The 26034-nt window shown below is 41.5% G+C and overlaps 1 protein-coding gene across 1 annotated transcript in view; it reads left to right on the top strand.

The window, feature by feature from the left end:
• AMPH (amphiphysin) overlaps positions 1-26034 on the top strand; it is a 197212-nt gene that overhangs the window by 16037 nt on the left and 155141 nt on the right. The gene's annotated exons all lie outside the window — the stretch shown is intronic.

Raw genomic sequence — 26034 nt, 5'->3', positions numbered from 1 at the left:
TGGCCTCGAGGCTGCAGGTTCCCCACCCCTGCACCAAGCTGTTAATTATCTTTTCATAATTTTCTTGTATCAGTTTCATTTCTCTTCCCAATTTTTTCTTCTGCCACTCTTATCTTTTTCTTTAATTACTCCAGGAATCTTTGTTGGGGTTGGGTCCAATTAGTATTTTTTTGAGGCTTTGTCTGTAGCTATTTTCATATTGTTGTGTTCTGAGTTTATATTATGCTCTTCCCTGCCGCTATAGTAGCTTTTTATGGTCAAATTATTTTTGTTGTTGTTTGCTTATTTTTTCCAACCTCTTTCTTGACTCTGAACTTTATGTTAAAGTTGGGCTGTGCTCTCCTGGCATTGTCCCAAGCTTCAGACTTTTTCAGAGCTAGTTCTAGGGGTCTGAAAGTTTTCAGTGCTTCCAAGGTGGTGGTGTTAATTCTCTTTTCATGATTTTCTTGCATCATTTCTTTTATCAATTTTTCTCCTACCACTACCCATGCCTTGTAGAATCCCTAGATTTACAGATAGCCAGAGCATTTATTAAACATCTACTATGTGCCAGACACTATGCCAAGTGCTGGAGACACAAGCACAAGCAAGCATGACCATCCTTGCCCTCAAGGAATTTAGATTCTAAGGGATGGGGGAAAGAAAATGCATAGAGGGTTCATGGAAAAGGTAGGTGGGAGACTACAAGAGCCTCTTCCTAAATAAGATCTTTCCTGATTCCTCCCTTCCCACTCCCACCCCCATTAGCACTCTCTCCCTCTTGTAATGACTTCGTATATATATTGTACTTCCTTCCTTGTGTATATATTACCCACTGTCCTTCCTTTCTTCCCCTGACCACCAAATAAAGTGGAAGCTCTTTGAGGGGAGGCACATGTTTGATTTTGCCTTTGTATCCCTTGCACCTAGCATAGTGCCCGGAACATAGTAAGTACTTAATAAATGCTTATTGGATTGGATTTAAATTAGCATTTATTTGCAGAAAAAGCCTCCACTTTTGCAAAATTGGCTTATAAACAGGTACGCCTGTAGTTTTGCTCTTGAATTGTGTTGCAGCTGGGATGTGGTAACTGTCTTGGGAAACCCATTTTGGGAGAGGTCCAGTTAGATTTTAGCTGGTCCCATGTGGAAGAGATCCATGATTGTCCTTGTCTTATCCAAAGATCAGCCCTTCTGGGTCCTTTGACTCCTCCTAGCTCAGTCACTGGTTCCTAACTGACTCAGCCCCTGAATAATAAGCTGTACAAAGTTCCTTTTGTAGTGGCCAACCCAGGCTCTGACCCCACTGCCTTCAGAGGGTTGATGAGAAGGAAGTCTCTTTCTTTCCTCTGTATGACCCTGAATTCAAATTAAAAATCCTGATGAGGGCCCTTGTATTCTTCCATGTCACTGACACAGTAGAAGATTATGACTAATGAGCAGGGTGCACTTATTTCAGAGGAATCCTAAACATTAGTGGGCACAGTAGGTCATGGGTTTTTCTTTTGGAGAAAAATGGAAAAAAGCAGGCACCAACTTGTTGTGTAATGTTGTATTCTGCACTACATAAGCCCCTGCTGTGATAAATTTTTTTTAAAATCTCAGACAGAAATTTTCTGTGGCTGCTGTTTCCTCATATTGGATGCAGTAGATAGAGAGACAACTTGGAAACCAGAAGATATGGGTTTGAATCCCAACTCTAGCACTTACTATCTCTGTGACCTGATAAAAATCAGATCACCTCTCTGGGGCTCAGTTTCTACACCTGTAAAAAAAAATGAGGCAGTTGGACTGATATTTGAAGTACCTTCCAGTTCAAATCTCATGACAAAACTCTGGAATACACCAATAAAAGGTTGCTTTGTGCAGTGATGGGTCCATTAAGTAGACATGTGTTCATAAATAGCAAACAATGTCACAATTCATATCTTTTATGGGAAGAGAGACTAGCTAGTGAGTCTGGGAGAAAAGGGGAATTTTTGACCCCAACCTATGATTTCATTGATATAGGGAGTTCCAAGGGAGGAACTCCCTCCACTCATGCAGACCAGTACCTGCTGTGAAATTTATGGTCTTGGATAGTTACTTGGATCACTGAGAAGTAAAATGACTCACCTAAGGTCACACAACCAGTAGGTGTCAGTGGAACCTGAACCCCGGTCTTTCTCTCAATCTGCTTTGACACGCCGCCTCTCTGATAAGGGAAATACCATACTGGAATTTCTTAAAAGCATTTGGACAAGCCCCTCACAAAGACTCTATGAACAAGATGGAGATAAGGAACGGTAACAGGGTTGAATGGATTAAAGACAGGATGAATAAGCAGACTAAAAGAGGGATTTGTTGAAGCATGCCAACATAAAGGGATGTTTCTAGCGAAGTGCCACAGGACTCTAAATTGAGAAACTCAATGGTACAAAGACAGCATGGAAAAGAGGTGGCTGATCAGTTGTAAAGGATCTGGGGATGTTAGGTCTTTTTCATATTGGACTGCAAGTTCAGTATAATGAATTATACAATTGACAAATCTAAAAAGTGAATGTAAACTTTGGTGGCATGAATAGAATCTGGGTGGTGATAGTCCCACTGTACTCTCCCCAGGTCAGATCACATCATTAGAATTGGGTTCAACATGTAGAAATCAGACTTATCAAGATTCTGTTTTACAAAAAATAACCAAGAAACCTTAGAGTCATAGCTAATGCTTTTGGTGAGCAATTTTCAATGCAAAAAAAGAATCCTGAGAGGCTAGAACAACAGGATAAATTTGAGAAAATTAAATTTAAATGAGACAATTTTAAATACCTGCATTTAGATTAAAAAAAAACAACTTTGCAAATGACTTGACAACAATTTATGTGGGAAAAAAATCTAGTGGTTTCATTTGACTATGAACTGGGATATAGTACAAAAACAAGCTCTTGGCCTATTATTATTAATGATAATTCAATGTATATAGCACTTTACATATCATAAAATATCACCCTCACAGGAATTCTGTGAAATGAGTAGTGTGAGTTTTGCTTATACTCTTTTTACAGATGAGGAAACTGAGTCTCAGAGAGGTCACATGGCTATTAAGTGGGAGAGTTAGGACTTGAAACTCCAAATCCAATGTTTGTTTTTTTAACTGCACCATAGGACCTTTCCATACCTCATAGAACTGGTCCACCATTAGAGGATAGAAACCTTCTACACTCCCTCCCAATTCTAAAATTCTAACATCTTCTTAATGAGTGACTTTCCAGAGAACAAAAGCACATTTCTCTGATTTAGCCAAAATCACAACTAACACCATTAAGGGTTCAGCTAATGAGCTGCTGACATTCTTGGGTTTAGCGCCACTTGTTCTTAAGCTGTATGACTCAGTGACCATTTTCATTTATCATTATAATTGGATATCCCCCTTCTCCTTTCCATTCCCTGTCCAAATTTTTCCAGCTTAGATTACAAACCCTTTGAAGATAACAAGAAGGTATTTGGAGGTCAGAGTGAAGTTTTTATTTATCTAGTATCCAGATCTGCTTTGTCTTAAGACCCAGAAGACTTCAGTGTTTCCCTTTAATAAAAACCAGAAGAATTTCTTACACAGCTCAAAAAAAGAAAAGAATTGCGCTCAGTTCAGCTCACCATTCGTGAAGGACTTTGCCATTCTAGAGCTGGTCCAGAGGTGGAGATAGGGAGGGAAGTTGAAACCATACTCTATGAAGATTGGTGGAAGGAATGAAGATGTTTAGCTTGGAGAGACCACAGACAGTTGTCTCAAGAGATTAGTCCTCCCTGAGAAATTAAAGGAAAGAGAAAATGGCCTTCACTACCTAGGCAGATCCTATTTTGTGGCTCTGGACAAGAGTGGCACAGGGGAAGAAGAGATGGCATATGAATCATCGAGTGGTGCCTGGCTCTTAGCAGCTGGGATTTCACACAAGCTTACCGAAATGTAGAGGGCTCAGACAGATAACAAACACACACTCCTTCAGCTAAGCCAGAAACCACTAGCACAACACTATTGCCCCTCCTGCTCAACTAATTTCGTCTTAGTTGTCTTCATTCTTGTATTATTTTCACATCATGAATTACAGAACTGCTCTGAGAATGTATTTTGTGCTGCTTTTCCTCAGGCTGTAAGATTGCTAGTTATAGTTCTGGTGAATTACGCGGGAGGAACAGACAACATGGTAACCAGTTGCCTTCTTCTCTACAGTTACCTTATACCTGTGTGTGTGTGTGTGTGTGTGTATGCATTTACATCTATAAACATATACACATACACACGCATACACACACATGCCATTTCTGTGTGCTGTCTTCCCCATTAGATGTAAACTCCTTGAGGGCAGACACTGTTCTGTTTTTGTCTTTGTACTCCCAGTATTTAGCACAGGGAGTGACAAAGGGAGGGTGCTTAATAAATGCTTGATTGATGCATACATTAAAAGGACAAGCCCTGTGCCTTACAGTTGGCAGGGCGATGAACAAATGTTGGTTGAACTGAATTGTCAGATTGAATGGCGGAAGGTCTCTTCAGGCCCTGGGTGAGTAGGAAAGTCTGGGGACAATCAGAGTATTGAAGGAGGGGCAGGCACAGGGCTGCATGTTGTTTTAGGTCAAATCATCTCATCACGTTCCTGATGAAGTGCAAAGGGGAGGCAGAAACTCTAGGAAGCAGCTCAATGTTAGGAGAAAAGGGCTGACAGTGTGCATATCAGTTAACATCAGGATCCCAGACTGGCCCCAGCTCATGTTTCCCTTTGTTCTCCCTATAATGTGGGAGGCTCTTTCTGGGTCACCAGAAATCCCAGGGCTGCTATCACCAGCATATGGAGCATTTTTTCTACATTTACTTTATGGAAATTCCTGCTTGTTTTTTTTTTTTTTAATGAAAGGTGGGGAATGTAATGACTCACTTCAACTTCAATAGAGTAATTCTAGTTAACCTAGTTGATGAACTATTTGAAATATTACTTCTCAAGCTGGTGAAATTCCCAGAACAAAGAATGAACTACACTCTTGCTTCCTTCCATTTCCGCTTGGGTCTGCATCCTCAGGTCAAATTCTCCTTAAAGTTTCTTGTGGCAGCCTTCCCTGGCATTTTTAGGGCATGGTAGAAGTGGGGTCTTTGAAGTATTTGGTCTAGCTTTTCTGCCCTAGACCTCCTCCTACTTTCTGTAGATCCTAGCTTTTGAGTTTGTCTTTCTGTTTTGTGTTCACCAAGAGGTATTCCACTTTTGTCATTGTAATGAAGAGCACTTAGAACATGGACTGCTACTTAGTAAGTGCTTAATAAATGCTTGCTCTTTGATTAACCTTTTAGTCATCTATCCACCTGACTTACTGCATTGGGTAGAGTGCAGAAGTACTCCCTATGACTATAAGTGCATCTACGATGCACAGAATCAAAGAATCTCATTTCAAAGTCCAAAGGGACTTAGGCAGCTATTTAATCCAACATGTAACTGAAAAAAATACAGCCAACCATATCCAAGAAATAGTCATCCAACCTCTGTTTCAGTACCTCCAAGGAGGAGAAAGCCACTAACATCCAAAGTGACCCTGGCCCTTTTTAGGACCCTCCCACAGTTGTGATGTGGGTTTGATGGTGGTGTTCTCCTAGACAATCCAGAATTGGCTTCTTTGCAACTTTCACTCATTGGCCCTGGTTCTGCCCTCAGGGGTCAAGCAATGAGTCTAATTCATTTCCCATGTGATGACCCTTCAGATACTCAAATATAGCTCTCATGTCCCTCCTGAGTCATCTCTTCTCAATGTTAAACCTTCCCAGCTCCTTCACCTTTGACTCCTATGTCATGGACTCTAGACTCTTCCCCATCCTGGTTGCCCTTTTCTGAGCCCTCTTCTAATTATCAAACTCTTCCTAGACTTCAGAGCCTAGCACTGGGCCTCATTTGCTAGCTGCTATCCAGCTAGGGCAGCATGTAGGGCAGAGATGTCCACTTCCTCATGCCTGGAAGCTCTTTCTATGTCTTAGTGCAGCCCAAGATCATATTTGATCTTCTGGCTGCTACATCATGCTAATGACTGCATCATCAGCATATGAAGAGAGTGTTCTAGGCATGGGGTACAGCCACTGCCAACTCCAGGAGAAGGGAGATGGAGTGTCATGTGGGGAACAACAGTTAGGACAGTATGGCTGGGTTATAGAGGGCATGGATGGGAAAAGTATAGAGCAAGAATGGACAGATAGGAAGGGGCCACATTGTGAAAATCTTTAAATATCAAACAGAAGAGTTTATATTTGCTACCAGAGGCAAGAGGGAGTCATTGAGATTTATTGAGGAGGGGGTAATCTACACAAAGAAAATCACCTTGTCAGCCATTTCAAGGATAGATTAGAGTGGGAAGAGCCTTGCGACAAGGCTTCCAATTGGATAGTTTTTTACAATTTTGAGATGAGGTATAATGAGGGCTTGAATTAAAGTGGTGATTGTAAGTTGAGAGAAGGGGATGTGGGTTCAAGATGTTAGAGAGAAAGAAAATACAGTATTTGGTAATCTATTGGATATGTCATTGAGCAAGAGTGAGGGTCAAAGATGGCACAGAGGCCTTGGAAGACTGGGAGAATGGCGGGATCTTCAATAGAAATGAGTAGTCTGGAAGGGAGGAGGCTTTACAGAGAAAGATGGTCAGTTTTGTTTTGGACATATTGAGATTCTTAGAGAACATCCAGTGTGAGAGGCCCCAGAGGCAGGTAGATGGATGGGAATGTAGCTTAGCAGAAAGCCAAGGGCTAGATATAGAAATGTGGACATCATCTTCCTCAACGTGATAATTGAGTCCACTTAAGCTGATGAGATTAGCAAGTAAGATACCATAGAGTGAAAAAGGAGAGTAGCTGAGATAGAGCCTTGGTGGACATACGCAGTTAATGGATGTAACATGGATGAAAATCGAGCAAAGAAGAACGAAAACAAGTAGTCAGGTCAAAGGAGAACTGAGAGAGAGCAGAGTCAGAGAAACCAGAGAGGAGAGAGTGGTTAGCGTTTCAAATGCTGCAGAAAGGTCAAGAAGGAAGGAAACTGAGAAAAGGCCATTACCTTTGGTAATTAAGAGATCCTTGTAAACTCTGGAGAGAGCAGTTTCAATTGAATGATGAAGTTTGAAGCTAGATTGCAGAGGGAGAGGGGAGGAAGGGAAGGGAGGCACCAAATTTTGATGACTTTTTCAAGGAAAAGAGGAGTAGAGATAATAAGAATATCATTTATAGTTACTTAAGGTTTGCAAAGCACTTTGGAGATATTTTATTCTACAATAGCCTTGGGAGGTAGAGACAGACTGAGATTTAGTGACCTGCCTAGGGTCACACAGCTAGTAAATATCTGAAGCAGGATCTTAATTCAGGTCTTCCTGACCCTAAGTCTGTGCATTATCCACTTTGAGATAGCTAGAGGGTGTGGTCAAATCAAATAAGTTTGTTTTTTGTTTGTTTTTTTTTTTAAGATGAGAGACACTTGAGTGTATTTGTAGGCAAAAGGGAATTAGTCAGTAGATAAGGGGACCTGGAAGATTAAAGAGGGATTGGGAAGAGCATGGTGGCAATCTGCTGGAGATTACGGGAGATAATGGAGTGATATGTGGAGCCATTTCCCTTGGCAAAAAGAAGGGCAACCTCATCATTAGAGTGGAGTGAAAGAGTAGAGTGTATGTGTATGTGTGTTTGTTTGTTTGTTTGTGTGTGTGTGTGTGTGTGTGTGTGTGTGTGTGTGTGTGGTGGGGTGATACCAGAGGAGTGTGAGGTAAGAAAGAGAGGGAAAGAGTGATCTGGGGGTGGCCTCAATTTATTGGTGAAGTATGAGGGGAGGTCCTTAGCTGAGAAGGTGGAAGAGACGGTGTTATAGGAGTCTTAAGGGGAAAAGAGTTTTGCAATAGTCACTGGGGTGAATAAGATAAAGACTCGGTTAAGGAGAAGTTGGAGAATTGCCAGAGAGAGTATGCTTTGGGGTGGACAGGAAGACTGTAAGTTCAACACTGAACTCTGAGAAATGAGGGAGAAAGCCCTGGGGTTTGGGAGATAACCGCTACTAGAGTTTGGATTATGTGATGAATTAGGATTCCCTGGAGCTTAAAGGAAGAGAAGCTTCTGTATGATGATAGCAGAAGGCAGTTGGAAGAGACAGTGAGGAACATGGAACATTCTGACTCCCCCATCATGACCAGTATGTGTGTTGAGGGGAGGAGCAGTTTGCTGGAGCAGACTTGATCTGGCTTTCAAGAGCTGATTGTTAAATTTTCAGGAATTTTGTGAGCAGGCTGTTAAACACAGTGCTAAGTTCAGTCAGCTCTTCCACTAGCAATGTTATTTATTGCTTTAAACACAGAAAAAGTGTATCTTCAGAATGGCACCATCTACTTTCAATAAGTGTGGCTTTAATAATGAATATTTGAGAGGAAACTTAATTGCATTTTATTCTGATGGTGCTAATATATTTCTGGGAAGAAAGTCTGGAATAGCCATGAAGCTGCTAGAAAATTTTCCTAAAGTATCATTTGACACTATAAATCATAAATTGCAATTATTACTTGGTGATTCAATATGTGAAATAAAACAAGTTAATGATTTAAAAGTATTTCTGGACAAAAATTGATTCTATTTCTCATTAATCTAATGAGTCAAATTGAGCTAGGAGCTTTAGCTAAAGCACTTGAAATTGAAATGATGAAATTGCATTGAGTCCTGGGAAGGTGATGGGCAGCACGTAATTTATGAGCTGCCACACTTCTCTGGTGGGGTTGTCCTGCATCACATACGTGTTTCTCTCTTTATTCTTCCTGTTTGGGGTTTGGCAAAGGGATTACCCAATGTTAATTCTTGCAAGATCTTTCTTTAATGATGGACATTCTTGAAGAATTTCTGTTACTTTCATCTGCATTGCAGTCAAGATGAACTAACATCCAGAAAGTGCAAAAATTAATCAAACACAACGCAAAAGTTTTGAAAAATTCAAAGATTGGTATTGGAAAGATGAATATCACGGTGAAGACTTGATTAAGTCAGATAAGTTCAAAGACATTCCATTTAATAAAAAAAAATTAAATAAAAACTTCCTAAAAATAAGTTTCTAAAAATCTATTAAAACAACCTCACTTATTTATGTTTTTTCTTGGGCAAAAACAAATACAAAATCATTTTAAACTATTTGGATTTATTAAAACAATTTATTTGGCCTCATTAAGAACTAATGTTACTATAGATAACTGATGGGAAAAATTATATCATTTAAGTGAAATTGTAAAACTTCAAATTGATTTGAATGATTTTCAGGACGTATAGATAACAATATTGAATCAAACAATCCCTAGAACTGTTCAAAAAGGTAAAACATAGTGCTACTATTGTCAATATACCTGAAGTTGAAAGAGGTTTCAATTTAAGGAAAACAGTTTGTGCCAGTGTAAGAAATACTTTAACAGTAGATCACATATCATGTTTAAGGACAATAACTTATTAGGAAAAGAGGTAGAAGACTGGGATGATGCTCCATTGGTCAAATCATGGTCAAATTGCAACCATAAATTGGCAAGATTTTGGCAAAAGTCAACAAAATCATTGTATGAGAATTGCTTGACTACATGGGATTCACAATAAACAGTATTGCATCTTGCATTATTATTTGTAAATTGTGTGCTGCACATCCTTTAAATCAATAAAAATCATAATAAACTTATGAATGCACATATATGCATACTTTGCCCCCCCTGTATCTTTAGAGGGAGAGCTGATTGTTAAACATTTACCAGCAAACCCTTGGGTAAGAGTGTGGAAGAAATTGTAGTCAGTCTTTGAAAGGGTGGTGAGGGAAGCAGTGTCATAAGGAGGGAGCCAGTTGTCAATGAGAGCCAGAAGATGGAAGGACCAAGAGAAGTGTGTAAGATGAAAGGAAGCTTGAGAATTATATGGGAGGCCTTCCAGAGGACATGGAGGAAGGGGGAGAAGATCTAGAGCTGGGCCCTTCAGGAATTTGGTGGGATAGGGCTGAGGTGAATGGGAACGAAATTTTCCAAACTTTCAAAGTAATCCATACATTACATAGACTGAATACACAAAAAAGAGAACATGCTATGTAAGTCTTTTCTATGAAGCCAAGATGTTTTTAATCCCCAAACCTGTCATATTTGGCTGGTGAAAACAACTATAGTTGATATCATTAAGGCATATTGATGAAAAAAAAATTAAGCATTGTGTTGGCAACTAAAACAGAGCAACATATCAACCATTTTTAAGGCCAACTGGGATTTACAACAAGAATATAAACATAATTTAATATTAGGAATACTGCATGATAAATCTTATCTATAGGAAAAATGATCAAATTATATACTTATCTCAATAAATGCAGAACCAGTCCTTGGTGAAACATAGCGTTTCTTTCTTTTGGGTACAAAGACTGAGCCTGGGATTTTACTAACGGAGGGAGCTCCAGCTAGGGTAGCTCCCTCTACTAATGAATGTCTGTACCTGCAATCTCCAGTGTTCCAGAGCTACCCAGAGCCCTGAGAGCTTCAGTGATTTGTTCAGAGACTCATAGACACTATGCATCAGAGGCACAAGTGGAACCCAAGTCTTCCTGGCATTGAGACCAGCTCTTTATCCATTAGACCAGTTGGTCTTTCAAATTTTATGTTAAAAATACTTTAAAAAGGGTCAGCAAAAACCCCTCCCAAATACTAAAAAACAAACAAAAAACCTGTTCAACAGAATCTGTAATAAATGTGGGACAATGCAAGACAAGTAAAAATGAAAAACAGTGAAAGAAGGAAAAAAAAAAGGTAAGTACAAGATTTCTCTATAAAGTGCTTAAAAAATCCTCCAGTAAAACCATTCTCTGAAGTCTTTATAAGCTGGGGTTGTTTGGGCTCTGGGTCATTGTAGGGAGTGTCCTGACCAATGGAATCATGAGCCTTAGGAAGAAGGGAGCCAAGTAGGCTCCAGGAGCCACCCTTCTGCAGGATGGAGAAGCAGCAACATTATTCCCATTATGGTCACTTTTTCTAACTCACCTAGTTTTTTATATGTGAATAAAAGTAATGGGTTAGTAAAAGTCAATAAGAGAAATTTAAATAAATCAAACTTTTGTGGGCAACTTCTGTTTTTGCCCCACCTTCATTTCTAAATATGTGGCAATCACAATAGCTAACGTTTATGTCGTGCTTACTATGTGCCAGGCACTGTGCTACATGCTTCATTATTATATCTTCTGCTACAATTGTGCTCATTATTAGCTCACTTGTTTCACTATGTTTCCTAGTTCTTCTCCCCTCCCCAGAGAGTGCAGGTGACTCTTGTAATAAGGGAAACAGAGAGAAAAAAAGCAATACAACCAAACTGACCAAGACAGCAGCCTCATCTTACAGTATCTGTGATGTTCGGTCAGTCAGACAGCAAGCAACTATTAAGCACCTACAATGTGCCAGCCACTGTGCCTTACTGGGAACACAAAAGAAGGTAAAAGACAGTCTCTGCTCTCAAGGACCTCTCAGTTTAATGAGGGAGACAACATGCAAACAGCTATATGCTAATGAGATGCAAACAGGGAAGTCACTAGCATTAAGGGGGATCCAAAAAAGCTTCTTTTAGGAGGTGAGATCTGAGCTGAGGCTCCAAGGAAGCCAGGAAGGGCACCATTCTGGGTATGGGGGACAACTGGACTAAGTCCCAGAGTGGTGAGGGACACGCAGTTTCTCACCTCTTCTCCAGAGTCAAGTTCGTTCACTGTAATCACACCCCTTTCAGTATAAAAAAGAAATGAAGGGAATATGCATCAGTAGTGAAGAGGTTAAAAAATCTGTAGTTGCAGATTATCTGTTTTGAAAATCCCCAAACCTCTGGGAGGTAGCTGATTGGTGGCTTGATTTTAGTGACCTAGTAAGATGTAAGATATTCTTAATTCTCAAATATAGTGTTAGAGAAATCCCCAAACTCATTTCCATTTGTCTATATTATTAATAAGAGTCAGGGAAAATATTAGAAAGACAGGAACCATCTGCAGTAATTACACAGTCTATAAAAGATATTGGCAGCATCCCGAGAAACACCAGAGATGGGTAGGAAGGAAATTTTAAAATAATTTTGACAGATTTAAGGGGGCGGAGCCAAGATGGCGGCTGGTAAGCACGGACTAGAGTGAGCTCCGTACCCAAGTCCCTCCAAAAACCTATAAAAATGGCTCTGAACCAATTCTAGAACGGCAGAACCCACAGAACAGCAGAGGGAAGCAGGGCTCCAGCCCAGGACAGCCCGGATGGTCTCTGGGTGAGCTCTATTCCACACGGAGCTGGGAGCTGGGAGCTGGGAGCTGGGAACGGAGTGGAGCAGAGCCCAGCCTGAGCGGCGTGGACGATCCAGACCAGAAGCCGGGCGGAGGGGGCCCTAGCGCCCTGAATACGTGAGCAGTTACGAGACCCCTCGACCCACAAACACCAAAGACTGCGGAGAAGGTCAGTGGGAAAAGCTGCGGGAGTGGAAGGAGTTCTCGGTTTGGCTTCCAGCCCCGGGGGCAGCGGAGGTGGGGCAGCTACAGCTGTTGTTACTTCCGGCTCCAGGCCCACCTGGTGGGAGGAATTAAGTGGCGGATCACAGCAGGGGCACAGCCTGCCGAAGATCTGGCCCAGTCTGGACTGGGGGTCCTTGGGGAAGGAGGAGTGTGGCTCTGACAGAGCTGGCACCTCCCCCCCAAACGTAGAACATAGAACTCTGTAATCTACAAGCAGTCATACCCCACTGAAAAACTCAAGGGTCAAGTTAGTTGGTTGGGAATATGGCCAGGCAGCGAAAACGCGCCCAGATTCAGTCTCAGACTTTGGATTCTTTCTTTGGTGACAAAGAAGACCAAAACATACAGCCTAAAGAAGACAACAAAGTCATAGAGCCTACAACCAAAGCCTCCAAGAAAAACATGAACTGGCCCCAGACCATAGAAGAACTCAAAAAGGATTTGGGAAAAGCAAGTTAGAGAAGTAGAGGAAAAATTGGGAAGAGAAATAAGAAGGATGCGAGAAAACCATGAAAAACAAGTCAATGACTTGCTAAAGGAGACCCAAAAAAATACTGAAAAATACACTGAAGAAAACAACACCTTAAAAAATAGACTAACTCAAATGGCAAAAGAGCTCCAAAAAGCCAATGAGGAGAAGAATGCCTTGAAAGGCAGAATTAGCCAAATGGAAAAGGAGGTCCAAAAGACCACTGAAGAAAATACTACTTTAAAAATTAGATTGGAGCAAGTGGAAGCTAGTGACTTTATGAGAAATCAGGATATTATAAAACAGAACCAGAGGAATGAAAAAATGGAAGACAATGTGAAATATCTCCTTGGAAAAACCACTGACCTGGAAAATAGATCCAGGAGAAATAATTTAAAAATTATTGGACTACCTGAAAGCCATGATCAAAAAAAGAGCCTAGATACCATCTTTCAGGAAATTATCAAGGAGAACTGCCCTGATATTCTAGAGCCACAGGGCAAAATAGAAATTGAAAGAATCCATCGATCGCCTCCGCAAATAGATCCCAAAAAGAAATCTCCTAGGAATATTGTTGCCAAATTCCAGAGCTCCCAGATCAAGGAGAAAATACTGCAAGCAGCCAGAAAGAAACAATTTGAGTATTGTGGAAACCCAATCAGAATAACCCAAGATCTGGCAGCTTCTACATTAAGAGATCGAAGGGCTTGGAATGCGATATTCCGGAGGTCAATGGAGCTAGGATTAAAACCTAGAATCACCTACCCAGCAAAACTGAGTATCATGTTCCAAGGCAAAATATGGATTTTCAATAAAATAGAGGACTTTCAAGCTTTCTCAGTGAAAAGACCAGAACTGAATAGAAAATTTGACTTTCAAACACAAGAATCAAGAGAAGCATGAAAAGGTAATCAAGAAACGAAAATTGCAAGGGACTTACTAAAGTTGAACTGTTTTGTTTACATTCCTACATGGAAAGATGATGAGTATGATTCATGAGACCTCAGTATTAGGGTAGTTGAAGGGAATATGCATATATATATACATATATATATATACATATATATATATATGTTTAAGTATATATATAAGTGAATGTATGTTTGTATCTATGTGTATATGTATGTATGTGTATATATATATATATATATGTAAAAGAGAGAGAGCAGACACAGGGTGAGTTGAGGATGAAGAGAAGATATCTAAAAGAAATAAAATGAAATTAAGGGATGAGAGAGTAACATACTGAGAGAGGGAGATAGGGAGAGATAGAATGGGGTGGATTATCTCCCATAAAGGTGGCAAGAGGAAGCAGTTCTATGGGAGGAGGGGAGAGGGCAGGTGAGGGGGGAACGAGTGAACCTTGCTCTCATCAGATTTGGCCTGAGGGGGAATATCATACATACTCAGTTGGGTATCTTACCCCGCAGGAAAGAAGAGGGAGGAAGATAAAAAAAAATAAAAATAAAAGGCGGGGGGATGATGGAGTGGAGGGCAGATGGGGGTGGAGGTAATCAAAACAAACACTTTGGAAAGGGGACAGGGTCAAGGGAGAAAATTCAATAAAGCGGGATGGGTTGGGGAAGGAGCAAAATGTAGTTAGCCTTTCACAACATGAGTATTGTGGAAGGGTTATACATAATAATACATGTGTGGCCTAGGTTGAATTGCTCAACTTCTTAGGGAGGGTGGGTGGGAAGGGAAGAGGGAAGGGAATTTGGAACTCAAAGTTTTAAAATCAGATGTTCAAAAACAAAAAAAACTTTTTGTATGCAACTAAAAAATAAGATACACAGGCAATGGGGCGTAGAAATTTATCTTGCCCTACAAGAAAGGAAGGGAAAAGGGGATGAGAGGGGAGGGGGGTGATAGAGGGGAGGGCTGACTGGGGAACAGGGCAACCAGAATATACGCCATCTTGGAGTGGGGGGGGAGGGCAGAAATGGGGAGAAAATTTGTAATTCAAACTGTTGTGAAAATCAATGCTGAAAACCAAATATGTTAAATAAATAAATTGCATTAAATAAAAAAAAAATAATTTTGACAGATTTAAATGCTTGATCTTTATATAATAGCCGGAGGCTGATAAGGCCTCTCATTGCAATGATCCTCAGAGACATACAGGAGGAAATGAAGGAAGAGTTTGAGTGATGTCCGTGATTCAATGCCTCAAGTATTACTTGGAGAATTTGAACTCGTGTCTCCTAACTCCAAGGCTCACACTTTTTCAGCTATGTTGTATTGATCTCCAGATGGGACAGTTGGAGAGACCTACCTTGCACCAGGGATTGGGATTGTACCAGGGATTTCACTGGTATAAGGAATTTCCAGGTGAGGGACTCTTTCTTCCAATGTAGTCAACACTTTCTCTGTTTAATTTTCTAGAGTTGCCTAGAGGCCTGGGGTCACACAGCCAGTCTGTGTCAAATGTGGGACTTGAATGCAGGTCTTTCTGCCTTTGAGACCAGCTCTCTTGCCAGTACAACACACTGTCTTTGCATAGAGCTAGTATATCAGTAAGGCAATAAATACAACATCTACAATAATCGTGAATATGCCTATGTAGTTCTGTATCACAAAGTATGAGAGACACTCCATAAAGAAGGTGGAAGAAATGTAACATTTATTCAGACACCAGAGAACCATATCCCATTACCAAATGTTCAGCTCCCACAGCCAGTTAGCCCACTTAATCATAACAGCAAGGAACTTAAAATATGATATCACAACATGGAGCCTTATCATCCCAAAACCTCTCTGCCCTCCCTGCTGGGGTCTTCCCAAAAACAAGCTCAGAGTACAGCTAAGTCAGCCTGTTCAGCTCTATCACAACGGCAGCCATTAGCAGCCATAACTACTGCTCTCTCTCTCTCTCTCCCTCTCTCTCTCTCTCTCCCTTTCTCTCTCTATCTCTCTCTCCCTTGGTCTTCCTCTCTCCACATTTCCTGTGACATAACTTCCTTTTCCTGTCAGGAAGCTCCTCCCACCACATGTGACTTAGGCTTCCTGTGATGTAAGCAGGTTACATGACCTATTAATGGGTGGGAAAGATCTTCAAATCTGAATTGCTACTACAGCTAGTTCAAACCACGATAGTTAAAATATCAATACTTCCCAAATAGATTTATGGATTTTGTCAGAATTAGATAAAATGTACATAAGAAAAAAAATTTCAGGCAAAAATTTCAGGTGAAATTATAGAGGGAAATTTTTGAAGGAGTACTTGGTCTGCCAGGTTTCAAAATAGCCTCTAAAGCAGCAATTATCATGACTAACCCTGGGTAAAAATAGGGGGGAGGAAATGGATCAATGGAAAGGAAGAGGCAATCCACAAGGCAAGCAAAAGCAAAGGAGGCAGCAATGTATGGGAAAGCCCAAATGACAATACACTGAAGAAAGGAATTAGTATGCCATACAAACTGTTTAGAAGATTAATGTTCATAGCAGAAAAGTTGATTAGACTTACCTTCCACAAATGCCCATTGCACATCATATACGGCAGTAAATCCTAATTGTTCCAGGGGCAAATGTATGTGTGCATGTACATGTATATATGTATATGCATGCATACATGTATATATATATACATACACACATACACACATACATATATATGTATGTGACATTGCCCTGAGAAACACCGGAGATGGATGTAAGGGAAGTTTAAAATGATTATGACAGATACAAATGACTAACCTTTATATAACAGCATATATATGTATATATTTAAAAATACTTTTAAAAGGGAAAGGAGAAGGAATAATATATTTATCTCATTTGTAGTGAGGAGAAATGTTTTTAATCTATGCAAAAATGGAAGAAATTACTAGCGAGAAATGCACAGATTCGATTATGTAAAAATAAAAAAAATTGCACAGCAAAAATCAATTTATCCCAAAGAAAAGGACTGGGGAAAATATTGTGATAAATTTTTCTAATAAAACCAGATATCCAGGGTCTAAATGGCTTGATTCAATGTTACGATACAGCAATGATGGAAGTTCTCAGGGCTGAGAGAAGGGGTTTGTCCCTCTGAACTATAAATCCCACGTGCCACCAGTTGGTAAATTGCTTCGCAAACATTACTATGCAAATGTTATTATTATTAATTACAATTATTAATAATGATTGATAATAACATACAAAGATAATATACATTTGTAAGGAAATAAATGTTAATCATCTTAAAAATTGTTCAAAGTCCCTAGTCATCTGAGAAGTGAAAATTAAAACCTCTCTTAGTTTAAAATGTGGAAAATGCTAATTAAAATGATCCAGTTCCATTTTGACCCAACTGTGGGGAACAGACGCACACTGCCATGTTGTTAGGCACTAGGAGCTTTAATTTGGTGCAGTCTTTCTGGTGCCATATGATATGCAAGCATGGGAAACTGAGCAGCGTCTTTGACCCATTGACCCTGGGATTAGGACTGTGTCTTAAGGATGTTCTTAAAAGGAAAGAACAGGCCTTGGCATTGATAGCTGCTCAACTGGTGATCATGAAAACTGGAAGCGCCCACTGATTAGGATGGCTGAATTGATCTCAGCATCTCAGTGAGCATCGGTGCTGCTTGATGGATAAAAGGCTGGATTTGCAGTTAGGGAAGACCTGGCTCCAAGTCTTTTCTCTGACCCCTGTCTTCCTGGAAGCGTGGCCAAGGCCAGCTGCTTCCTCCCTCTGAAGCACGGCATTCGTTTGGTGCTTTAGGGTTCAGAAAGGGCTTTAGAATTGTTATCTCATTTGATCTTCATAACAACCCTGAGAAGTGGGTGCTGTTATTGTCCGCATTTTACAGATGAGGACAGAGGCAAGCAGGGTCAAGTGACTTGCCCAAGGTCACACAGCTAGTAAGTCTCTGAGGCTGGATCTGAACGCAAGTCTTCCTGTTTTCAGGGCTAGCACTCTGTGCACTATGGCAACATCTAGCATCCCATTTTGTCCCAGTGCTACAGGTACACACATGTTCACATACACATACACACATACACACAGATTCATGCACTCATTGCTTTCACTGTGGCATGCACACATATACATACAAACACAACCACATATACACATACATACATAAATTCACATATCAAATGTCAACTCCTCTGGCTTTTAAACCCATCATGGCATTATCCATTCTACCTTTCCAGTCTTCTTACACCTTGCTCCCCTCCACATAGTGCCACTGGCCTCCTTACTGGTCCTTGCACAAGACACTTCATTGCCCAACTCTGGACATTTTCTCCAGCCACCTCCCATGCCTGGGATGCTTCCCTCCTCCCCTCCTCTCTCCTCCCCTCTTCCTCCTGACTTCCTCTGTTTCCTTCATGCCTCAGATAAAGTCCCACTTTCTGGAATAAGCTTTTCCCAGCTCCCCTTAATGCTAGTGCTGTCTGTTTGCTGATGTCTCCAATTCACTCTCTGTAGATTTTATTGGCTCAGTTGTTCGCATGTTATCTGCCCAATTAGATTCTGAATTGCTTGAGAGAAGAAACTGTCTTGCATTTTTTGTATCCCCAACATTTATCGCAATATCTGGCCCACAGTAGATGCTTCATAAATGTTAGTGAGCTGACGTGTACGCACACCCAAAGTCATACACATACATACATACATGCACATACATGTACATGCATGCCCACATATCTATAGAGCATATAGACTCTGTGGGAAAGTAGCCACATTTCTCACTCCACATTATTTTGAGGATTTGGGATTTACCCCCTTGTGGTTTAAGAAAACACTACCCTGGAGTTTCTGGGTTTGTTTGTTTTTTAATGAAGAAAAGAAACCTCAGGGAGGGACACAAGAGCTGGGTTTCCACTATGAGCCTGGGAGAGTGCCCTGGCAATGTGAGCTGCTCACCAGAGGACCGGGCTGCTTGGCCAGGTGGGTGACTTCATCAGCCCTGGAGATTTTCAAACAGGCAAGATGAAAACTGGTGAGGACTCGTGCTCAGGAGATTTTTGGATGAGATGGCCTCAGAGGTCCCTTTGAGCTCTGTCTTCTTGGGATTGTGGGATTGCCATAGTCAGTCAGGGACAGATACCCAAAGCTTGCTCTGTTCATCTACATGCCTCAATTATGCTGATGTGACTCTGAGCTCCCAGCAGCCTCCACCAAGAGGATCTGCAGGATTACTGCAAGCACGGGGACAAGGACCCAGCTGTGACTTTGTTAGGCTGTCTCTTAAAAGTGTCTGGCATGGAAGGCCTTACTCCTGTCTGATACCATACCATGCCACGTGTTCCCTTCCCCTCTTTTGCCCCAGCCCCCCAAGATCCAGATACACAAGAGAGTCAACCTTCTATATCATACTGGTCTGGCTGTCACAGTTTTTCCAAGTCTGTATGTGAGAGTCACTTATGTGGTGGGATTTTGGACAGTAAATGTTTCCACAGCTCCCATTTTATTGAGCCATTCAGGGGGTGTATTTCTTTTCTGCTATGTTCAAATAACTTTTCTTGTTGTGGAGCCTTGGGTCAGAGGTGAGGCTCTGGGTAATTCTCTGACTTGCAATTGCTCCTGACTCAGGAAAGCTGGGAAAATATCTGTCCCATCCCAGTGTTACCAAAGAAATTGTTAATGAAAGCAGAAAAGTAACCCAGAATGAATAACCATGAGTCCCAAAGGCTTAGGGCAAGCCATAGAGTCACAGGCCAAAAATGAGGACGCCTCTACCCGAGGCTCCCTCAGGTTGGACTACGTGGCTTCTGGCATCCTGTGTGACTCTGAGAATCAGAGATTCTATCATTGTGGGACTGGTTGAGGCTTGGCACAAAGGTCCCGCTGGCTATTAGTGACTAATGATAAAGTTTAAAGGATGTGAATCTGGGAAACAGGCCGGTCCTAGTGCAAGAGCCAGGAAGGACTGAAGAAGCCATCTTAGCTAAGACCTTTAGTTTTATAGATGAGGGAACTGAGGCCCAAGAAGGTTTAATGCTTTGTCCAAGGTCACAGGTAGCAAGTGGCAGTACCCAGACTTAAACCCAGGCCCTTTGATTCCAAAGCAAGTGCCACCTCTATTTTACCATGACATGTATTCAAATCCTAACTGTGCCACTTACTACCTACATGTCCTGTTGCTGGTTTCCTAAACCTCTATGACCCTGTTTCCCCATCTTGAAAATGAAGAACTATTTCTCAGGGTCTTCCTCAGCTTCATAACTTTCTTGTTCCTTCTCTCAAAGATCATAGACTCAGGGCTATAAAAGACTTTAGAGGCCATTTGTTCCAACTGCCTCATATTTCATATGGGAAAACTGAGGCCCACAGAGGTGAAATGATTTGTCCCCAATCACACAAGTTATGTAGCAAGACTGAGATTCGGACCCCAGAGCTTTGAATCCAAATTCGGCTCTCTAGTCTCCGTGTGTGTTCTCCGTCTTTACTTACCATCCTCTCAGTGTAAAAATAAAGGGTCAGGGTCTCAAAGTCCTCTTTCTTCAGTGTTCCTGTTGCTCCCTGAGCTCATCCCTCCCTGAGGCTATGCCAGTCAACAGTGCCACCCCCTACTTGCCTCTGACCTGCATGAAGTCTATTGAGAAATGCCATTTACTTAAGTCACCTGGTGGGTGTGGATGGCTAGAAGGGAAAGGAGGAGAGGGACAAGGCTTATAGATATGATCATAGAAGACTAATGGACAGAACCCAAGAGGGGAGTGCCGAGTAGCTTAGCATCCTAGGGTCAAGGAGGGGCTCATCTGACCCTTGCTCCTGTGAAAGAAGCTACAGTGTCCCAGAAATGAAGATAAAGCTGCTGTATGTTCCAAGAATGGGGGACATTCTTTGTGAGGGAAGGCAATTTTAATGGTAATAAATCCTAGATCAACAATATTGGATGAGATTGATACTCACTTATCTGGCACACTGTAAGGTTAATGGGGAATAAGATCTTCCCCGCCCATCAATAGGCCTCATGTGGAGGTTATTAAGGGAAGCTTTTTTGCTTGTAGGAAGGCTTACACACCTTTTGTTAATTTCTAATTAGGGACTGAGCCTAAAGAGCATATATTCTGAGAGTTGCTTTGGGGACTCACTTATGAGAAAGATGTTGTGATTCCCTGGTCGAGACTCTGAGTGGCTGTAAGTTCAGAGCTCCCCGACTCCTCAGAGGTAAAGGCTCTCTGATTCAGTGGTGGATGTAAAACTTTGATTCAGGTGGTAGAACCCTGTCTGTTGGTCTTTATTTCTCTGCTCTTTATTATTCTGTTTGTATTTTGTTTAATTAAAAAAGACTGTTGACTCCTGAAACAGTGATCCTTCCTTAGTAAAGCAGATAAAAGAACCTGCACTAGGAGCCATCCTGGGTGTGCCAGTGTGGTTGTTATTACACACATCCTGTCCATCCTTTTCACAAACATCAAACTAGCAAAGTGCATGATTGCATCAATAGTATCAGTTCTGGGTCCAAGCTCAGAAGCTCCATTGAAAAGATGCAAATGAGGGGGCAGCTTGGTTGTGCAGTGGCTAGAGCATAGACCCTGGAGTCAGGAAGACCTGAGTTCAAATTTAGCCTCAGGTACTTACCAGCTGTGTGACCCTGGGCAAATTACTTAACCCTGATTGTCTCCCAAAAAAGGACGAAAAAGAAAAGGTGCAAACAAAAAAATCTAAAACCTGAAAATCTCAGGGCCTGAAGCAGAGGATGAATGTGTTTTGCCTTTAGTGAGGAAGAGAGAGGGGCTGCAGTTGGAAGTGTTTCTACTCTGGTCATCAAGCTTTGAAAGTATTATTTAGTTCAGCATCATCTTATTATCTGATGATGATTAAAAGAATGAAATGGTAGAAACTTCATTTCCGGGCATCAGAACAACGACGAGTACAATTATCAGTAAAAAGGGGGATTCTCCATTTTTCTCTTTTGATCCCAAGCACTTAGCACTGTGCTTTTGCATAGATGAGGCACTTACTGAATACCTGTGCAACTGCTATTGCAAAGAAGGAATATAGAGATGTACCCAGAAAGGTGCGGAAGGGGACACGAAACAAATGCTTATTTTGCTAGAATTTGCAGTTACAATTTTTTTTCTAATCAAAGTGAAAATAGTTCTCATCTTAAAGTTTTATTTGCAGATTGGCTCTGTATTACATTGGATCGTACATTTGGTATGTGTTGTGAGTGTGCTGACTTTGCTTACTCCTCCCACAAAGTCCTTCTGTGAAGCATCGTGTGACATGGAGGGAACCCTGTGCTCTGAAACCATATGCCACCAGAGCATAAGCCCATAGCAAGCTGGAAAGGTTTCACGTACACCCCAGGCATGCCCATCATCCACAACCAACCCCCAGAGACAGGCAGTGGGTCACCTGTCAGTAGATTTTTTTTTAAGGAAAGGCTGGACAAAAACTCATTGGATGTTATAATGGAGATACTTATACAATCACAGCTGGACTTGAGGACCATGGAGAGTTCCCATCCAGCTCTGTGATTCAGTGCTTGAAGGATGGAAAGCAGGTCAGCCCAAGCTCTTGACCATTGTTGGTTCAAACAGTGCTGTCAAGCCCACTTGGTGTTCATAGTATAACAATGCTCAGTATTGTGTTCCTTGTGTGAATTAACACTTTACTGATTATCTCCCCCATTTTGGGCTCATCGGACCCTTTGTCCTTCCTTCCATTGTCCTTAGTGAGATTTTTTTCTCTTAGAAATAAGGAAGACAGGGTTTTTTTTTCTTCAGAGTAGTTTGAAACCTGGGGGCCCTGTCAGTGGCCTAACCCATATGGCCTCTGCACAAACTTACTGTTTGTTGTGCACAGCAAATGCTAGGCCCAGGAAACCTCTTTAGTTCCCCAGCTGCTTTTGTAGGACACCTTTAGATCTATGGGATGGAAAAGGAGGCTAGTAAAGGGTGGCGATTCTTCTCTGCTGCACAGAAATGCATCAGGATGGGGCTGCTGGAGCTCTGCTGGCCAGTCTGTCCAGATCAGATCAATAGGCTTACACTGAAGGAGAGGAATAGTCAACGAAAGATAAGCCCTTTACTTGATGTGGACAAGATGAGGACAACTCACATGAGAGGGAAGGCAAGCTACTCAACTCTCATTGTGCTCCTGTTTTCTCTGTCAAGGAGAACGACCTTTGCATTGAAAAGGAAAGAACAGAAAAAGGGCGAATAGGAAGTTATCAATCAATAAAAGTAAGGAGTGAGTAAGAAAACAAACAGCCAAGTGGCCACAGTGAATAGATTGTGGAGTTGGGGTCAGATACTTACTAGCTGTGTGACCCTGATTAAGTCACTTCATCCTGTTTACCTCAATTTCCTCATCTGTAAAATGAGCTAGAGAAGGAAATGGCAAACTGCTCTAGTATCTTTGCCAAGAAAACACCAAATGGGGTCACAAAGAGTTGGATACAACTGAAAATGACTGAACAACAACAATTTATTAGGCACCTACTGTATACTAGACACTGTGCCAGGACTTAGGAATTCAAAGACAAAAAATGGGAAAAAAATTCCTAGTCTCAAGGATCTCATTCTTTAGGAGAAGACAGCATAGACATATAGAAGTATAATAAATATGCACAAATAAACATAAATAAGTATAATAAATAAGTAGATGTGCGCAAGAAAAATACAAAATCAACACAATGAGTGGGAGTAGGGCACTAATATTTGTAGGGGAGAGATCTGGAAAGACATTATGGAGAAGGTAGTGCTTGAGTTTCATCTTGAAAGAAGGATTTTATGAGAGAAAAGGAATGAAGGGATGCCCTTTATGTAATGGCCAGTGCAAAGACACAAAGATGGAAGACACAGTGTTATGTTTGAAGGACAGAGAGAAACTTGACCATGTAGTGAAAAGGGCAGTAATTAATAACAAGGTTCAAAAGGTAGGTTGGTGCAAGGTTGTTAAGGGCTTTAAAAGTCACACGGGAGGGGCCATTTATATTATACTCTAGAGGTAACAGGGAGGCACTGGAGTTTATAGAATAGGGGTGGGACATGGTCAGATATGTGTTTAAGGAGAATTATTTTGGCAGCTGTATGGAGGATGGCTTTGAGTGAAGAGAGATTTGAGGCAGGGAGACACATTTGGAGGCTAGTGCAATCATTCAGGCAAGAATTGATAAGAGGTCATGTAGGTAGAAAGAAGGGGTTGGAGGTGAGAGATGTTTTGGTGGTAGAAATGGCAATATTTGGCAAATGGTAGAAGACAGTAAGCAAATATTTGTTGATTGGAAGTGTGAGATGAGGAAGAGTGAGGAGTCAAGGATACTGACAAGGTTACATACCCAGGTGGCTGGAAAAAGTGTGTTGTCCTCAACAAAACAGGAAAGATTTGACAGAGGAGCTTGAGAAGAATGATAATGGATTCTGTCCTAGATGTTTTGAGGCTGAGATAATGCTGGGACAACCAGTTTGAAATGTCCAGGGGGCAACAGGTCATGTAGGACTGGGGCTGGATGTATAGATCTGGAAGTCATCTGCCTAGAGATAAGTCAAGTCAACAAGTATTTATTAAGTGCCTACTATGTTCCAGGCACTGTGCCACACCTCCCTAGATGTAACTGAGGTGGACTGGAGAAGCGGGTCATGAGCAATATAGTAAGTGGAGGTACTTATAGGTGAGGGTGTTTAAGAGAGTATCCAAATGCATCTTGAAATCCCCTAATATGAAGGCAGGGATTGGGGAAGAGAGGGCACTGAGGTTGTTGAAGAAGGAAGGACAGGGTCTTGGAGGTCAATAGATCATAGCCATTGAGTATTTATTGGATGAGAAATATGAATTGAATGAACTTGAAAAGAGAGAGGTCACTGAGAGATGAAGGGAGAGGAAGAACCTGGAAGTGGCAATGGGGAGGAAGGAGTATTCTAGCTCTCCCTACTGTACATGGGAATTGGGGGGAGAGGGGAAGTGATACGTGAAAGTACAACCAGTGACTGAAAGGGTGACTGAGTCATCAGGAAGCAGCCAGGTCTCAGAGGGCGCAAGAAGATGGAAGGGGTGAGAAAGGAAAAGGTTTAAAATGAAATCATTTTATCACCTATGCAGGAGGCATTTTGGAGAGCAGGGTTGAAAGGGTAGTAGGTAGAAGTTGAGTTGGGTTGAGGGAAATTACAACTGGGGAATGGGCAATGGGGTGGAGAGTAGGGGGTGAATAATGAGAGCTGAGGATTAAGAATCACTGGGAAGGGGAAGTATGGTGGGGATGGGAGTATCTTAATCGTCCAGGAAAGAATTCAAATAGATTATCATTGTCCATAGGGGTTTGGCCTATGGCTGTCCAATCCAATAGATATATATTAAGTACCTACTATGTGCCAGGCACTGTGTAAAGTATGGGGGATTCAATGAAAAGCTCTCCTTCCCTCAAAGAGCTTACAATCTGAAGGAAGAGACAACACACACAAGGAGGCAGGAAAGTGTGTGTGTGGCACCAATGGGTACTTAGTACAAAATCAGCTTGTTTCATGGAGTTGAAGCCAGGCAGGGCAGCAGATGCAAAGTGGAGTGCCCTGTTCAGGGCATCAGCAAACTGTGTGCAGCTGAAATGTGAAGGTGGGGAGGAGTGCCCATGGAGGAGCAAGGCACCTTCTGTGAAGCTATATGATGGTGGAAAGAGTGCCTGGAGCCCTTGGTCTTCCAAGTTGCTGTATTTCTTGTGCCAGAGAACCAGCATAGTGTGATAGATCAGGCACTTGGACTTGGCATCAAGAAACACTGAGTTTTAATTCTGCCTTAGATATTTACTACCTGAAGGAATCCCTCTTTCCTCATCTGTAAAATGGGCATCATCATCATCATCATCATCGTCTTCATCCAAGCTCCTGACTTAATGAGGTTATAGTGAGCATCAAATGAGATAATACAGATAAAGTGCCTTGGAAACCTTAAAGCTTAACATGAAGGATAGCTGTTATCATTACCGCCTCTGCCCTTCTTTTTACCTGTGTTATTATTGTGCTTGCGACCTCAACAGAGCTCAGTGTAGAGAAGAAAGAGTCCAGCTGAATAGAAGTGTTTAGAAAAATTCGAGAAGTTGAATCTCTTTCTTTCAACTTTAGCCTATTACTAAGAAAACCTCTCTCAACCGATAGAAAACTCCCAAGGCTCCAAGACACTGTTTACTATGATTTGGA

Source organism: Trichosurus vulpecula, chromosome 9 (genome assembly GCF_011100635.1).
Source record: "Trichosurus vulpecula isolate mTriVul1 chromosome 9, mTriVul1.pri, whole genome shotgun sequence".
Taxonomy (NCBI): Eukaryota; Metazoa; Chordata; class Mammalia; order Diprotodontia; family Phalangeridae; genus Trichosurus; species Trichosurus vulpecula.
The sequence above is the reverse complement of the archived record's forward strand: the minus strand, read 5'-3'. Positions and strand labels throughout refer to the sequence as shown.